Source organism: Anabrus simplex, chromosome 2 (genome assembly GCF_040414725.1).
Source record: "Anabrus simplex isolate iqAnaSimp1 chromosome 2, ASM4041472v1, whole genome shotgun sequence".
NCBI lineage: Eukaryota > Metazoa > Arthropoda > Insecta > Orthoptera > Tettigoniidae > Anabrus > Anabrus simplex.
Window position 1 is genome coordinate 650,504,568 of NC_090266.1, and position 18,886 is coordinate 650,523,453.

The 18,886-nt window shown below is 40.2% G+C and overlaps 1 protein-coding gene across 4 annotated transcripts in view; it reads right to left on the reverse strand.

The window, feature by feature from the left end:
• The window catches only part of LOC136862991 (uncharacterized), a 414,724-nt gene extending 403,458 nt beyond the window's left edge, over positions 1-11,266 (reverse strand). Inside the window, exon 1 of one of the 4 annotated variants that reach the window (XM_067139297.2) lies at positions 11,230-11,266. The gene's annotated coding sequence lies outside the window, so the exon portion shown is untranslated. Of the gene's footprint in view, positions 1-11,121 lie in introns of all 4 variants that reach the window. The other 3 variants (XM_067139298.2, XM_067139300.2, XM_067139299.2) reach the window with 3 other exon arrangements.
• Between the last annotated feature and the right edge of the window lie 7,620 nt (positions 11,267-18,886).

The window sequence follows — 18,886 nt, forward strand, 5'->3', positions numbered from 1 at the left end:
ACTTACTATATTACCATCCTGGGAGAACACACAACCTACTGACATCAATTTAGTCTTCGAGAGGCTAATTTTCATACCATATTCATTGCACCTATTTTCAAGTTGCAAGATATTAGACTGCAGGCTTTCGGCACAGTCTGCCATTAAGACCAAGTCGTCAGCATAGGCCAAACTGCTTACTACATTTCCACCTAACTGAATCCCTCCCTGCCATTTTATACCTTTCAGCAGATGATCCATGTAAACTACGAACAGCAAAGGTGAAAGATTACAGCCTTGTCTAACTCCTGTAAGTACCCTGAACCAAGAACTCATTCTACCATCAATTCTCACTGAAGCCCAATTGTCAACATACTGTAAATGCCTTTGATTGATTTTAATAATCTACCTTTAATTCCATAGTCCCCCAGTATAGCGAACATCTTTTCCCTCGGTACCCTGTCATATGCTTTCTCTAGATCTACGAAACATAAACACAACTGCCTATTCCTCTCGTAGCATTTTTCAATTAACTGGCGCATACTGAAAATCTGATCCTGACAGCCTCTCTGTGGTCTGAAACCACACTGGTTTTCATCCAACTTCCTCTCAACGACTGATCTTACCCTCCCTTCTAAGATGCCAGTGAATACTTTGCCTGGTATACTAATCAATGAGATACCTCGATAGTTGTTGCAATCCTTCCTGTTCCCTTGCTTATAGATAGGTCAATTACTGCTTTTGTCCAATCTGAAGGTACCTTACCAACACTCCACGCTAATTTTACTATTCTATGAAGCCATTTCATCCCTGCCTTCCCACTATACTTCACCATTTCAGGTCTGATTTCATCTATTCCTGCTGCCTTATGACAATGGAGTTTATTTACCATCCTTTCCACTTCCTCAAGCATAATTTCACCAACATCATTTTCCTCCTCCCCATGAGCTTGGCTGTTTGCAACACCACCATGATGATTTCCTTTTACATTGAGAAGATGTTCAAAATATTCCCTCCACCTCTCCAGTGATTCCCTGGGATCTATTATGAGTTCACCTGAATTACTCAAAACACTGTTCATTTCCTTTTTCCCTCCCTTCCTAAGATCCTTTATTACTGTCCAGAAAGGTTTCCCTGCTGCTTGACCTAGCCTTTCCAGGTTATTACCAAAATCTTCCCATGACTTCTTTTTGGATTCAACAACTATTTCTTTCGCTCTGTTTCTTTCATCTACGTACAAATCCCTGTCTGCCTCGGCCCTTGTTTGGAGCCACTTCTGATAAGCCTTCTTTTTATGTTTACAGGCTGCTCTCACTTCATCATTCCACCAAGATGTTCGCCTTTTCCCATCTTTACACACAGTTGCTCCTAGGCATTCCCTTGCTGTTTCTACTACAGCATCCCTGTACGCCATCCATTCACTTTCTATATCCTGAACCTGCTTACTGTCTACTGTTCGAAACTTATCACTAATCATATCCATGTACTTCTGTCTAATTTCCTCGTCCTGGAGATATTCTACCCTTATTCGTTTGCAGACAGATTTCACTTTCTCTACCCTAGGCCTAGAGATACTTAGTTCACTACAGATCAGATAGTGGTCTGTATCATTGAAAAATCCGTGGAAAACTCGTACATTCCTAACAGATTTCCTAAATTCAAAGTCTGTTAAGATATAGTCTATTATGGATCTGGTACCCCTAGCCTCCCATGTGTAGCGGTGAATAGCCTTATGCTTGAAGAATGTATTCGTAACAGCTAAACCCATACTAGCACAGAAGTCCAGCAAACGCTTCCCATTCCCATTAGCTTCCATATCTTCCCCACATTTACCAATCACCCTTTCGTATCCTTCAGTTCTATTCCCAACTCTCGCATTGAAATCGCCCATTAGCACTATTCTATCCTTGCTGTTGACCCTGACCACGATATCACTCAATGCTTCATAAAACTTGTCAACTGCATCCTCATCTGCACGCTCACATGGTGAATACACGGACACAATTCTTGTCCTAATTCCTCCTGACAAATCTACCCACATCATTCGCTCATTTACGTGCCTAACAGAAACTATGTTGCGTGCAATGGTATTCCTGATAAAGAGCCCTACCCCAGACTCTGCCCTTCCCTTTCTAACACCCGTCAAGTACACTTTATAATCTCCTATCTCTTCCTCATTATCTCCCCTTACCCGAATATCACTTACTCCTAGCACATCCGGAATTTAGTCCCGCAGGAGTTCTTTTACGTGCCAGTAAATCTACCAACACGAGGCTGACGTATTTCAGCACCTTCAAATACCACCGGACTGAGCCAGGATCGAACCTGCCAATTTGGGGTCAGAAGGCCAGCGCCTTAGCCGTCTGAGCCACTCAGCCCGGCAATAATTATTATTAAGGACAAATTTTAGGATATTCATAACTTCTTCTATTTCAAGAATACTCTTATAACTGAGTTGTCTTAGGTTGCTGCTGATGATGGCTACAGTTTCATTAATGGGAATACTACACTAGTGTCCAAAAGTTAAGCATAATCACTAAACAAGGCCATACCACCTGATAGGAATGTCAGATGGATTGCTGAACAAACGGAAGCTGAATCACACACCATATGTCACTCAACTTGTCCAAAAAAACAGTGTCAGAAAGGTTCTGATAGCTAAGGTACACCTTTGACAACAACTAACAAAACTTGGCAATGTCTTCCATAACATAATATGCTGTAAATAGGGTGTATGGTTACCTCCAACAGCCACACATGCTTCACAGGGAAGTGGCATGCTCTCTATCAGATGGTCCAAGAGCTCTTGCGGCAGTTGATCCTATTCCTCCGAAAGGGCAATGCGAAGGTCTTGGAGGGTCCTTGGTGGAGGCTGACGGGATGTAATTCGCCTCCCCAATGCATCCCAGGCATGTTCTATAGGATTGAGATTCGCAGACCTCGCTGGCCAGTCCACGCGATGAATGTCTTCCCCAGCCAGAGATTCATCCACCAGAGCAGCGGAGTGCGGTCCGGCATTATCGTCCATTAAGAGGAAGTCTTGACCAACCGCACCTCTGAAGAGTCGAACATAAGGTCTCAGTACCACATCCCTGTATCTCTGAGCGTTAACAGAGTTCCTTGGACCACCCATGAAGATGTGCAGGTCCGTATGGCCATTCAACATGATGCCGCTCCAAACCATGACGCCACCACCACCATACTGGTCCCGTTCCACGATGTTCCTGTGGTTGTATAGGCAACCCGGTTCTCTCCAGATTAATGTGCAACGGGAATCGTTCTGCAAACTGAAGCGAGATTCATCTGTGAAGAGCACATGCCTCCATTCATTCATGGCCCAGTTTCGATGTTGACGGCTCCACAGTAAGCCTCTGTGCTGGTGTGAGCGGGATGCATACCGCTGAAGGTCAGGGAAATAGCCCTGCTATTCTGAGCCTCCAGTACACAGTTTGCCGGGAAACAGCAACCCCTGAGACGGCTGCAAGCTCCGCCGAGAATTGTCTTGCAGGATCACTCCGATTTCGTTGGGCAGTTAAGGCCAGATATCGGTCCTGCTGTAGGGTCGTTACCATTGGTCGACCTGGTATACTGGCCTACGACTAACATCTCCCGTGTCTCAAAATCATCTCCAAAGCTTGGAAATGACACTTTGTGGCACGTTCAAGGATACGGCGACTTCGATCTGTGTCTGGCCTGCTTCCAGGTGGCCAGGGATCCAAATGGCATCGTCGTGCAATTATGCTGTCACGTTCACCACGAGCCTACACTCCGCACACTATAACAGGGCAAACACGACTGAGGGAATATGGGGCGCAGGCACTGGCTGTGTTTACCTTGCGGTTACGCCGCTAGTCAAAGCAGGGAACACTCCTTTCCTATACACAGCGAACACATAGGGTAGGTAGATGCATGCGTCGTGCAATTTGCGGTGTATTTCCTGATGCTCTGCTTACTCGCAACTTATGCTTAACTTTTGGACGCTGGCGTAGTATACATATTAAACCAATCCCCATGGCGAAACATCCCGAAGGGCCATGGCCTACCAAGCAACCGCTCCGCAGTCCGAAGGCCTGCAGATTACGAGGTGCCGTGTGGCCAGCACGACGGATCTTCTTGGCCATTATTCCTGGCTTTCTAGACCGGGATTCTGTGATGATGATGATTGTTGCTTAAACGGGCCTAACATATACGTCATCGGCCCCTAATGGAACGAAATGAGACGAAATGTAATGACAATTTAAAAATTCAAAATCAACAACTGAACAGAATAAAAAATGTGATGAAGAATGAATGGATGGATATGAATATAAAACGATCAGTGGATCTGACCCAGAAACTATCATAAACAATAGTATTACTGACCAAGGGACTGCTTCTAAAGTACAATCCTGAATCGAGGATGCTTGTTGTCTGAACGGGTCCAAAATCCGGGTCAACGGCCTCTCGTAATGGTACTTATCGCTAGTAAAGTAGAACGATGGTATTTGTCATGTCGCGGTACTAATCAAAAGTAGCGTAGACTGACGGTGTTCCACACATCATGGTACTATTCACAAGTATTGTACGTCGCACAGGTAACGCACCTATGGTGTTTCTCACATATTGGCGCCACACATAGACAGCGCAAACCATGGTGTTCTTCACCTACGTGTACTAATCACAGGCGCCGGAATTATCATGCTGGTCCGCATATAGTGGGCAATAATCACAGGCAACGCAGACCCACAGTGTCGCTTATATGGTAGTACTAGCCACAGCCAAAGCCCAGACCAGTGGTGTTTCTCACAATGGTACTAATCACGGGTACTGGAAACCACAGTGAACCACTCTCTGCTGCTACTAATCACAAACCTATTGGGTACCTAACATAGTGGTACTACTCGCAAGTAATTTTTTTTTTTTTTGCTAGTGGTTTTCCGTCGTGCCGACACAGATAGGTCTTATGGCGACGATGGGATAGGAAAGGCCTAGGAGTGGGAAGGAAGCTGCCATGGCCTTAATTAAGGTACAGCCCCAACATTTGCCTGGTGTGAAAATGGGAAAACACAGAAAACCATCTTCAGGGCTGCCGACAGTGGGATTCGAACCCACTATTCCCGGATGCAAGCTCACGTTACACGTGATAAATTTCATTTTTGGGTCTGTATTGAAAATATTTGTATTAAATAACACTTGAATGTTTTATTATTCATCCACCTGTTCAATACAATACAATTTTAAAAATTAGGACATTGTCCTTATCAAAACTGTTGACATGAAATTAATATATTAGATGGTACATGTTTTGCCTATCAATAGTAGGCATCATCAGCCATATTTTTCACCTTAGGATAGATCAGGTACCTGATTGGAAATAATTTATGAATGCTGTTAAAAACTATGTCGTTTAAAATGTATTGGAGATTGTTAAACAACTATTACAATATAAAATGTAATATGCTGTTAGTATCACGCGAGTTATGAACAAATTCTATTTCCAAATTTACCGCAAGCCTTCATTTACTCCAATAACTATAAAAAACGAATCTTTGCACCCAAATTCCCATAAACAAGCCACTTATTACAGTTTAATATACAGAGCATTAAAAATCCCTCTTTCACCGAATAATCTAAAAAATGAATTAGATTTCTTAAAAGAAATAGCCAGATTCAACAGGTTCAATCTAGATATGATCAAAATCATTAATAAAGTCAGACTAAAATTAACCACAAACCTTTCTCCAATAAAACCCAACAAACCAAAATTCGCGAAATTCAAATATACCAACCCAAAATCCATCAAATCACCAATCCCTTAAGAAAACATGAGGTGAAAATCGCTTACACAACGCAGAATACAAATCGAAATTTATTTTTTAATCATAACTCAGTCAATTCAACCAATAATAAATATTCAAGCTCGGGTATATATATACTCAAATGCTCCGTATGTAATTTCTCTTATGTTGGTCAAACTGGCCGCTGTTTTTCAACTAGATATGCAGAACATTATAACGCCCAAAAACATAATAAGTTCTCTGCGATGAGTAACCACATGAAAGAAACAAGTCACAAATTTACTACAATAGATCAGGATTTACAAATTTTAAAAAGAATTGAAAAAAGTAAGCTCATGACAGAATATGAAAACTTATACATCATCTTAGATCAACAGTTTAACAAAGAGAAGAAAAATGACGTAATAGATAACAAAAGTCCTCTTTATGAACAGATTTCAATTCTATTACTAAAACCATTCCTTCTGAATAATAAGTTTTACAAAATATTTAGCACCAAATCTGTAAACACGCCCAGCAATCCAACACACACACCACCCCCCTCCCCTCCACCCACTGCCGACAACTCCTACTCACACACAGCGAATGGGCCCTCAGCCACGCCTTCTCAAGCTCAACCCCCTCCACCAAGACTTCACAAATACAACACACGTAGTACGAGCTCAGCGACTGCCAGTTACTCTAAAACTCTCAACGTAAACTAACATCTCAGCGGTCGAAGGGGTAAGTGTCAACACTTCATTTAACATCCACTATTCAGCCCCTTAATTCCAATTATGGTTATTCATTAAATTTTCAAATTAACGCTTTAATTACAGAACTCATCATACCTTTGGTTAATGCCAACAACGTTCCCTTCCAACTAATACGCTCACCTCAACACGCCCAACAGCAAAGAGCCATACCCATCACAAACTCTTACCACATCAAAGAAGATAGTCTAATGACGCCTACAAAGACTTCAATATAGCCTACGGCACCAACATTTCCAACTAATGTTATCTCAAAAGGAAACAGGCCATATAAAAATTCTTCAAAATCTATAAGCAAATAAATGAAAATCAACATTTATTAACTTCAACAACCAACGACCATTACCACTGCTCAACTTCCCGTAAGTTTTTAACAATACGCCATCTGACAACTACACGGAATGTGTTTTCTGATTTTTATCTTCATTGTAATATCTTTTAATATGTCATAATCCTCAAATAATTGTCATGTTTTTAGACTCCAATATTATCACAAATATTGTCAAGTAACAGCATACTACATTTTATATTGTAATAGTTGTTTAACAATCTCCAATACATTTTAAACAACATAGTTTTTAACAGCATTCATAAATTATTTCCAATCAGGTACCTGATCTATCCAAAGGTGAAAAATATGGCTCATGATCCCTACTATTGATAGGCAAAACATGAACCATCTAATATATTAATTTCATGTCAACAGTTTTGATAAGGAAAATGTCCTAATTTTTGAAATTGTATTGTATTGAATAGGTGGATGAATAATAAAACATACAAGTGTTATTTAATGCAAGCTCACAGCCGCGCACCTCTAACCGCACGGCCAACTCGCCCGGTACTCGCAAGTAAAGGCGACCCATTGTGTTCCTCGCATGATGGTACGAATCACAAGTAGTTTCATGGTTCTAATACAATCATTCCTTGGTCGCCCCTTTTAGTAAATTACTTACCATATAATCCCGAATACCATTCGCACTTTTTCCCCCAAAATATTGGTTCTAAATCTTGGGTGCGGGTCATATTCAAGCCATTCATTCTCGTAAATATTTACTACGTTTAAATGGAGTACTCAATTAGATTTGAATACGGTTACCGTACTCAATATACCACATGTAAATGGGCATTCAGGACTTATTGTGTTTTAGTTTCATTCTAGAAAACAAGATCGATTTTTTCTCAACACGATTACAGTGGCGTGTAAACACGAAATGTAAGGTAATGAAATACGGTAAATCAAAGAATATGGGTAAATATGAAAACTGCCTCTGCGGATGCTCGATCGTCATTTGATTCACAAGTGTTGCTGGCATGCTGGGTGCGCGAATAGCTGACCTCGTGGGATATCGTACTTCGCGAGAGTCGAGACTGTTGGTTAAGGGAAGTCTACCTCGCTCAAATTCGAGTTCCGTATCTATCCCGTGAAAGTGCTGTCTCGATAGAAAGTGATGGATTCAATGTAGCGTCTGTTGTCATTTACTGTGCGTGAGAAACTTAAAGTTGTAAGCGAGGCTGAAATATACGGAAATCATGCCATTGGCAGAAAGTATGACATTGATGAATCATGTATTCATGACTGGTGGAAGAAGGAAAAACTTCTAAAAAGTAACGGCGATCGCAGAGCGTTCCGCAGGCGGAATGAAGTGTTTCCAGAAACTGAAGAACTACTCTACAAATCTGTGATAGAAAAACTTGAATTAGGATATGGTGTTTCTATTGAAATATGTCAATTGAAAGCACTAGAGATCTCAAAAGAACTCAAAACACAGGATTTTACTGCAAGCCGCGGATGGATCCAAAACTTTTATCGGAGAAAGGGATTGTGCATTCGGAGACGTACATCTATTTCACGTCTCCCTGGGCCGTATGAAGAAAAATTAATGGACTTTCAGAGTTACATTATTTATTTGAGGAAGCAAAATTCTTATTTGCTGTCGCAAACTGGGAATGCTGACAAGACACCTGCCTATTTTGAAATGCCATTGGAAAATACAGTGGATACGAAAGGTTCTAAAAGTGTACCCATCAGAACAGGTGGTAACGGAAACCAACAAAGCACAGTAATGTTGTGCGTATTAGCGGATGGAACCAAACTCCCTCCATTTTGTGGTTCTAAAAAGGAAAACACTTCTGAAAGGAAACTTACCGCCCGGTGTTACTGTTAGAACACATGAGTACAGCTGGATGGACAGTGCGTTAGTACAGGACTGGGTGAAGTGCGTTTGGCAATGTCGCCTGGGAGCTTTGTAACAAAAACGAAACATGCTTTTGCTCATCCAAACAATATGAAGAAACACCAAAAGAAGACAAAATAACAGGAAAGCCAGACTCCGCGTTGCCACCTTGAATATATTAACATTGACTGGAATACCATATAATCCTGAATACCACCCACCACCGAATAAGACCCGCACCCTAAATTTGTCACCGTCGTCATCTGAAGTTTCACCACAGGAACTTTCGTCACTGGCATCTTTCCACAAATAGTCGTCCTCACTACTGTCCACTGAATTTGAAATTCCACATTATCCACCAACCTTTCCCCTATTAGGTTCAACAGTCAAAATCTCTCGCATTCACTTTTTTTTTTTTTTTTTTTTTTTTTTAATGCTATTTTTTCGGGGTGTCGACCTAGAAAGATCTTTTGCCCCTACTTGCACCATATGTGAGGACCCTGCGTGTATGTTGTGAATGGTTGAGGTGTAAAGTGTTGAATGTGAGGAAACGAACGTTAAGGACGACACAAACACCCAGTCCCCAGGCCAGGGATATTAATCATTTACAATTTAAAACCTCTGACCCGGCTGAGAATCTAACCCGGCGCCGCCGGGTGACAGGCTGGCGCGATGCCCCCTACACTGAGGGGCCGGACAAAAAAGGAAAACGCATTCACATCATTTCTCAATAAAATCTACATCATCAAAAGATATGGACCTTTATGACAACTATGTTATCCACAAACTACCCCCCTCCCCTCACTTTTCCACAAAACTAACTTTCACATTAAAAAATATATTAACTTCTAATACTTTTTTCAACTAGTGTTTTAATGTCGTACCATCACATCAAAGGCTTTCGGCAACAGAAGGATGGGAAAGGGCTAGGATTGGGGAGAAGCAAGTTTTTGCAAGTTGATTCACGTCGCACCAACTCAGATAGGTCTTATGGCGAGAATGGGAGAGGAAAGTGCTGGGAGTGGGAAGGAAGCGGCCGTGGCCTTTATTAAGGTACAACCCCAGCATTTGCCTGGTGTGAAAATGGGAAACCACGGGAAAACATCGTCAGGGCTGCTGAGAGTGAGGTTCGAAACCGCTATCTCCCGAATACTTGGGGAGAAGCGGCTATGGTCTCAATTAAGGTACCGCCCCAGTATTTCCCTGGTGCGAAAATGGAAAACCATGGAAAATCATCTTCAGCACTGCCAACGGTGGGATTCAAACCCAACATCTCTCAAATACAAGCTCAGAGACACACCACCCCAACTGCATAGTCAACTTGCTCGGTTGCTAAAACTATTGGATGGTTCGTGCAAGTTCAATATTGTAATCAATATGTGATATTTTTGGAGAAATACTGACCCGCAGCACATATACATGTTTTGTGCAGAGCACATCCTTATATAGTCACCCTGACAATAGTTGTACAATAATGAACCTTAGATGATATAACCTTATTGGCCAAAGTTCTGAGCTAAAATATTTCACATAGTGGGTTTTGCAGGCACAACAATGATTTGTTCAGAGGAGTGAGATGTAAGGGGTTAGTCTTTGTTCAGCTGTGTGTGTTTTAATTTATCACCATTGGCCTCTTCTAGCTAGGTTCTTGTAACAGACATTTGTTGTAAGTATAAGCCAAGCAAAGGTATTAGTGGTGAAGACTGCGTTCACATGCCTGTATACATTCAAATTCCAGTGCTGGACAAGACGGGCAGCTTGCAATGAAGGACAGCGGCATCTGTCATACAAGTTATATTAATTACATACCTCTACCTCCTTTCCTGCACACAAGCTATGATTATGCACTAGCTTGAGACAACCTGCTCACCTTCTTTCGTTCCAATGCCAAATGTTAAATACATATTTGTCCTTTTACCTCCCCAGGGCACATCCTTATATAGTCACCTTTGGGAGCAATATTCTTCATATCTCACCAATACAAATGTAACGAAGAAGTATTTTGTTTTACAGCTGATCTAATCTATTGAGGTCTTACACATCCTTAGAAGAGCAGGTTACCAATTTTCAATGTATCTTCTATCTTACCCTTCTTGAGTTTCTTCTCTAATTAAAATGATGTTAATAATTATTATAAACCTACTGACTCGCGGACTAAAATATAAAACATTCTTGACTGTTCATTGATACTGCCAAGATTTAAACCACCCAAGTAGAGGTTAATACTAAGACTATATATGCAAAAAAATATGTCAGCGTTCAGAAGAATATAGGAAATATCTAAAACAATCCGAAATAAAATTATTGACCATGTTCGGGCATACGGAGTGACTAGATCAAGTAATATACGAGAAAAAGAATATGACACTAGGATCTGCAATTACAACAACTCTGAAACAACAGTCATGTAATTTCATAACAATCTAATATAACACTTACGAAATCCTAAAAATTTGGAAGAACAATAACAATGATGCTTTTAACGTGTCTAGTGGACAAAAACTGTCCACACCCACACCAAACTCGTTTCAAACCTTTGACACATACCTTCCTTCACCTTTCAAGTTCTCGGCGCCAGTGCCACAAGAATCAATCGAAAGGAACGATCGAACTTATACTTGTGATTTTCGATAGGTCGACTCATAAGACATACATACAGTAAATAGACTGGCAGCGCCCAGTCTCGTAGCAATGCTGCATGTGAATCCCGAAGCAAGCGACCACCGCCATCTTACATCACTACAGAGCCACTGTAAATATGCATGTTACTGTGTTAAGTGCAGTTGTGTTTTATCTTGTTTTAATGCACATTTCATATTGATGCTTCGGCAAACTATTGTGTGGTAGGTGAATACCTGGTGAATGCCTGCGTAGTGTTTGGGTGTGATTTTTCCTATTTATGAAGAAAGAATAAGGAAGGAATAGGAGTTTCAATACACCGATAAGTGGCGTCCATTTGCATATGTACACCTATTGCCTACTTATTAATGCATTTTTATTTACTATTAAAGGTGCCTTATTGAGTACCACCCGGTGTATATTTGTCGGCATTAGCCCCCTTGTGATGAAGTGCGGCTAAGGCCTGATAATAATAATCATAGTACAACATTGGGTTATAAGTTAAGTTTTTGTTTCGGTGATGTTAGTAATGGAATAATAATAGCCTCGATCTCTTCTATTATTTAAAGATACAGTGTAAGGATATCAAAACTACTGTTAAAATTAGAGTTGAAGAAAAGGTGAGCTTGTATCAATCAAAATAGATGTTAGGTTTATTATCACAGAACATTATTGGTAAAGAAATTAATCAGTTTATTATTACCGTATGATACTTGCAATAACGCTATTGTACAAAAAGAAAATCCTTAGCTGGTCTGAGTTGCTCAGACTGATAACGCGCTGGCCTTCTGAACCCAAATTGTCATGTTCGATCCTGGCTCAGTCCGGTGGTATCTGAGGATATTCAAATACGTCAGCCTCGTGTTGGTAGATTCACTGGCACGTAAAAGAAATGCGGGGCAGAATTCTGGCACCCCGGCGTCTCCAAACAGAAGTAGTTACTGAGAAGAAAAAAATGAGATTAAAAATGATTATTAGAAAATCCTCATCCATTTTTTTCTTTCAAGAATGGATGTAATCTGCATATTCCTACGAAAGATGTTCTTCATGTGTGCAAACTTAATGAGATCTATTTCGGAGAGAATACATGCAATCGTTTAAGCTCAGACATGAAAGGGAACACACCTAATGAAGTCACAGCTACGCTGTATGAAACATTGTTCCTTTTTTCAATTTTTATGCTCTCATGCTTTAGATCTAAACTCAAAGGAAACGCACTGTTATCGCCTTATTGGTGTAATTTCATTACTGTACCTGAAAATACGTGTGAGAGCCCGCCTTGTTTCGTTGAAGTCTAAACAGTCTGACATCATGGTTAGCCGGTTCGAGTCCCATTGGCCGAAAAAGATTTCACTATCAGAATGTTGGCCGGCAAGGTAGGGGAGGTGGTGGTATACAATATCTAATCATTAGATTCCGTGCCAAAAGCCTGGATTAAATTTCAAACCATTCCACAGCGCCCAAATGGAGTGAGGGCATATGACGCCGTTGATGGTGATTCGTCCGTCGGATGGCGAGGATAAGCCTCGAGCAGACCCCTTGGTACTATTCGACAGGAGAAGGCTATGTGCTGGTATCGGATTCCACCCTCTCCTTCCTGCTATCATATATGACGTCATTAATTTCATCTCATCAACTCCTCTGTTAAGGTTAAAGCCAGGGAGGTCATCCGGTCATAAAATTTCGCCACGACAGATTCATCTCACCTCATACCCGACCCTGTACAGAAACGGGACAAGGGTCGGAAAAACAAACACACCTGAAAACACGTGTAAATCGTGCTGTAAAAGAGTTTAATGGAAACAGATTTGACCGTATATCGGTTTAACGACGTTAGCTATTTTAAGCATTCGTAAATTGATATACCAGTGTTTCTTTTTTAACAGTAAAATGTAGGAACTAATAGGTCTAATTAATCAGTGTTGTTGTTATTATTTCGATGTGATTTTAAATATTTTAATTATCTCCTATCCAATATTCCCATTTCGGCTGCTATTTTACATTAATGCATCGGGGTAGTGTAGTGACGTAAGATGGCAAGGCCGCACACTTCTGGCTTCAGAATCCTGTTGCTCATTGCAGGTTTACTCTATATGTCTGTGCTTTCATCAGATGTATATTCTTCTCCTCCGTGAAATGTTTTATTGTGCACCCTATGGATATGGATATGGATATGGATATGTGTATAAATACAAATAAATAAACAAATGAGAGCACTGCGTTATACACACGAAAGAAGACACGGGGGGTTTGGAAAAGGAGGTGGGCATTATAGACTTCAAATCAAATCTCTTTATTTGCGAATGAGGTGTCTACCTCGGTGGCAAATGGTACACTAAAATACATTATTGTCAAGCACTAAATTTTAAATTTACAAGAGACGAAGAAAATTTTCCTAGAATACAATATTATACAACTTACACTAATAATTTTTTTATTAAACATACACATCATCCTTAATAAATTTATATTGTTTAAAAAATTCTACTTATAATATCTCCTGTACTTACAAACATAGTCAACTCATATACAGTATGTGAAATTACTTCTAATAATGCTATACAACTGGTATAAGATTAAAATTAACATTGTATTTATTTACATATTTATATTTTACCAATTTTGGAACCTAAGTAGCATAACGACCTGCTGCGTCTTAACCAGAGCCCCTTTTGCCACCACTTTTCAGAGTTCCTGAAGGGCCTTCACAGCTACCGTAGCGGTCCCAGGGCCCTCGAAGTCCCCACTGTACTTCACTCCTACAGGCAGTCCCCTACTTGGGCTGTCCAAACTCCATAGACCAGGGGATGGAATTAATTTAATAACACACATTTTTTATTTACAATATCCGGCACTGGTCGAATGCCCTCTAACATTTCATTTCATTTTTCTGTTGCTGTTCATTCTCTTCTTGAATATCTGTACAGATTTTGGAAAAGGATCAAACACTACCCCTGGTAAACTGTTTCACTCCTTCACGCCCTTCCCAATGAATGAAAATTTACCCCAATCGCTTCGGCTAAAATTCCTTCTAATTTTGTACTTGTGGTCAGTTCTGTCAATATAATTATTTTCCAACCGAAGCCTCTCACGCATTTCTCTCCATGCTTTTTCTCCTGTATAGGCTCTATATAATCCTATAAGTCTAGTTTTCTCCCTTCTCTTACTTAAAGTTTCCCACCCAAGTTCCTTTAACATTTCTGATACACTACTCTTTCTCCTGAAATCCCCTGTTACAAATCTTGCTGCTTTCCTCTGCACACCATCTAGTTCTTTTATTAGGTATTCTTGGTGAGGATCCCAAACACTGTCTGCATATTCCAATAATGGACGAACCATACTTAAGTAATTTTTTCTTTTAATTCTTTGTTGCATCCTTTAAGTAGCCTCATTATGACATGTAACGATCTGAATGCTTTCCCAACAATGTCATCAACATGACCCTTCCAGTGCAAATTACTTTCAAATCTCACACCTAAGTATTTGCACTTGCCATCTTTAGGCATAACTACCTCATCCAAAGTATATTCAAATTCAGTTTTAAAGCTCCTGTTTGTAAATGTTGTTTTTTTTTTTTTGCTATGGGGTTTACGTCGCACCGACACAGATAGGTCTTATGGCGACGTGTAAATGTTGTAACAGTTGATTTGCGTCCATTAACCTTCATATTATTTTCTTCAACCCATTGCTGGATACACTCAAGGTCCCTTTCTAATTCTGAACAATCCTCAATGGTATTTATTTCCCTATAAACAATTATGTCATCTGCATACAATCTTATTTTCGATGTTATAAAGTTCCCTAAATTATTTGCATATATTAAGAAAAGTAACGGACCGATTATACTATCCTGTGCAATTCCCTTCCAAACTTTCTCTTCCTGTGATATATTATTTCCTACTTTGACTTTCTGAACCGTTGAATTTAGAAATGTTCTTATCCAACGTATAATCCTTACGTCCAATCCTATTCCCTCCAACTTCATTAATAATATTCCATGTTCCACTCTATCAAACGTTTTGGAAAGATCTATGGCTATGCAATCTAACTGGCCTCCTGAATCCAACTGATCTGATATGTCCTAAAATTCCACCAGTTCTGCCTCACAAGAAAATTTCTTTCTAAATCCATACTGGCTCCTCATGAACCAATTTTATCATCACATATCCCTCTGATGTACTTTCCTATTAAACTCTCCAGTATTTTACAAACTATACTGGTCAGGCTAATTGGTCTGTAGTTCTCTGGTTTCCTTTTATCACCCTTTCCTTTATAAATTGGTATTATTATAGATTCCTTCCATTCCTTTGGTATTACACTATTATTTATGACATAGTCAAAGAGAAATTTTAATAAGGCACTATGTACCACCCCATTGTCTTTAATACCTCCCCAGTAATTTGATCACTTCATGCTGCTTTTCCTTGCCGAAGCAGTTGGATTTCTCTGCAAATACCTTCATTTGTGAATGAGAAGATTCTTGTTTCCCTGTGTGTCTCCCCCTCTCTACCTTCTGTTACGGTTTCCAACTCCTGACAATCTTCTACTGAATCTCTGAATTCCCTACTAAATAGATTTGCTTTCTCAGTATCTGTTAAATAGTGTTCATCCCCTTCTCCCACCATTGTAGGAATTTGGATTCCTTTTCCTTTTTGATTCCTAATATATGAATACATTTTTTCCATTTCCATTTGTGGTCATTGCCCTCTTGATGTATGCCATTCATATAATTCTCTTTTGCTTCCTTTTTCACTCTATTCAGTTCCCTCATTAGCTGTTTTCTAGTTTCTCTATTCTCCCTACCCTCTTTGATTTTTCTGTTTACTATTCTACATTTTCTTTTTAATTTTCTTATTTCCCTTTATAATAAACAGGGTCTGAGGTCATTTTACCCTTCTTAACAGGTACAAATCTCTTCTCTCCTTCCCAAATGATTCCTTTAAATTTAGCCCAAAGTGTATCCACATCATTCCCTTCACTTATCCAACAACTGAATTGTGATTTAAGGTAAGTCCCAAATTCATCAACTTTAGTTTTTCTGTATAATTTCTTGTCTTGTGTGACCCTCTTATTAAGCGTTTTTGGTACGAGTCCTACATCCATTATTACAGCCTTATGGTCACCTATTCCTTCAATTACCTCAGTTTTATCAACAATTTCCCATGGTTTAACCAAGAATACATCTAGCAAGTTATTGAGACGAGTCGCCACTCCCAAATTAACTTATTTGCCAGTTTCTGTTCATGGGCTTCACTTGCAGCTCCATTCCATTCAACTTCAGGCAAGTTTAGACCTCCCCCAATTATTACCATATCATTTTTGTTTTTATGAGTATAATCTATTATTTTCTCAAATAGTTCCATGTCTCTTTCCTCTCTTCCAGGCCTATATGTTCCTATAACTCCCACCTCCTTCATATTATCACAAAATAATTTTATTCCTAATATTTCATCCCTTTCATTCATCTAGACCTGTTCCTTACTAACTCTCCATCATCCGTCCAGTTTCTGGACGTAATACCTGGATTTTGTGATCACCAAGCCATAATTACAACTTTGAGCTACAGAAAACCCTCCCCAAAACTCCACTCCAGAACAATATATAATTTTTCCCGCACCAACTGGAACGATCTTTCCTCTCTTCTATCAAAAAGTCTTCCTATTCCCCTCGCGTCCTTCACCGGCGATATAAATATCAACGAGATCTGGGAAAACTGGAAAAAAGTATTTTTTGAATGTGTCGATCAAGTTGTGCCGAAAGTTTCTATCTCTAATAAGCGAAAAACGCCATGGATCAATAAAGAGATAACATCAGGTATTCGAAAGAGAAATTGTTTATACAGGAAATGGAAGGAAAACCCAAGTGACAGTAGGTGGGAGAAGTACAGACTGGCTAGGAACAAACTCAAATCATTAATCCGTGATGCCTACAGTTCATATATCCACAGCCTTAGTTCTAATAGTAAAGAGCTATGGGCTTTCATTAGAAACAAAAGTGGCAAAAGTGCTCCATCCGTCTTCAAGTACAACGGACTATCAGTTTCCTCTCCCCAAGAAATAGCAGACACATTCAATAGTAAATTTAAAAATAACTTCTCCACTGCTGACAAGGATGAAGACATGTTCACTCCAAGGTCAACCCCTCCCTTTCTGCCCCTAACTAGCTTGTACTTCACTGCTAACGAGGTCGCAACAAGTCTTCGGAGAACTAGACCTCATGCTGCGAACGGCCCAGACAACGTGCCGGCCAGAATTCTCCATCGCTGTGCAGAAGCATTAGCACCTTCTCTCTGTGCAATATTTAACATTTCAATGAACAGTGGGACTGTTCCAGAAGAATGGAAGAAAGCAAATGTCGTTCCCGTATTCAAAGATGGTGACAGGGAAAATGTAGACAACTATCGCCCAGTCTCTATTACATCTGGCTTATGTAAATGCATGGAACGCCTAATTGTTAAACAAGTGCTGGATTTTCTGAATGAGAGAAACCTGTTGAATAACAACCAACATGGATTCCTCCCTGGAAAATCCTGTACTACACTTTTAACAACAGTAATTGATGAGTGGCAACATTCCCTGGACCAGTCTAATATATCCCAAGTGGACTGCGTAACTCTCGACTGGAGTAAGGCCTTTGATCAGGTACCTCATCAACGAGTGTTGTTAAAACTTAACAAGTATGGAATTCAAGGCAACCTGCAGGCATGGTTTCGATCATTCCTGGTAGGTCGGACGCAGAGCGTTGTGTTCAGTGGGGCCAGGTCAAAACAAACCTCAGTCACCTCGGGTGTGATTCAAGGTAGTGTGATAGGGCCGCTGCTGTACACAATATTTACGCTGGATCTGCCAGGTTGTGTATCGTCTTCTATGGCACAGTACGCTGATGACACCATCATTTACAGAGCCATTCGCAATGAGAACGACGTAAATAAGTTACAGTCAGATCTCGATAACGTGGTTCTGTGGTGCAAAATAAATAGAATGTGTATAAATGTACAGAAATGTAAATATATCCGCTTTACTAGAGCAAGATCACAGTTACAACACGAAATTTCACTGTGTGGTAAAAACCTGATGCCTTGTACCTCAATAAAATTGCTTGGCATTCACATCTGCAGCAATTTAAAATGGAATAAACATGTTGAGGAAATAAGGTGTAAAGCATACAGAGTCCTGGGATTCATCCGCAGATCTCTACTGGGAGCCAGGAAGAAAGCCGTTCAGACAGCCTATCTGTCATTAGTACGGCCAATACTGTTGTACGGGCTTCCTTCCTGGCACCCTACTACAGTGGAGAACATGACGAAACTAGAGAGAGTTCAACGCCGAGCAGAACGACTAATTACTCAACACGGTCATTTAAATACAGCCAGGTCACTGCCCTCCATAACATCCCTCTGTAAACAAATAGATATTACTTTCCTGAGAAAATCCCTCGCAGGTAACATTCATATAAACCCTTTCAACCGCTTACAGCTGAACTATCGTTCCGCTCAAAGAGGTCGAGGTGTGTCCCTTTTCCCTCCATTTGCAAGAACAGCATCATATCAAAGTGGCTTCTTTAGTCGTTCTGCTCGGTTGTGGAA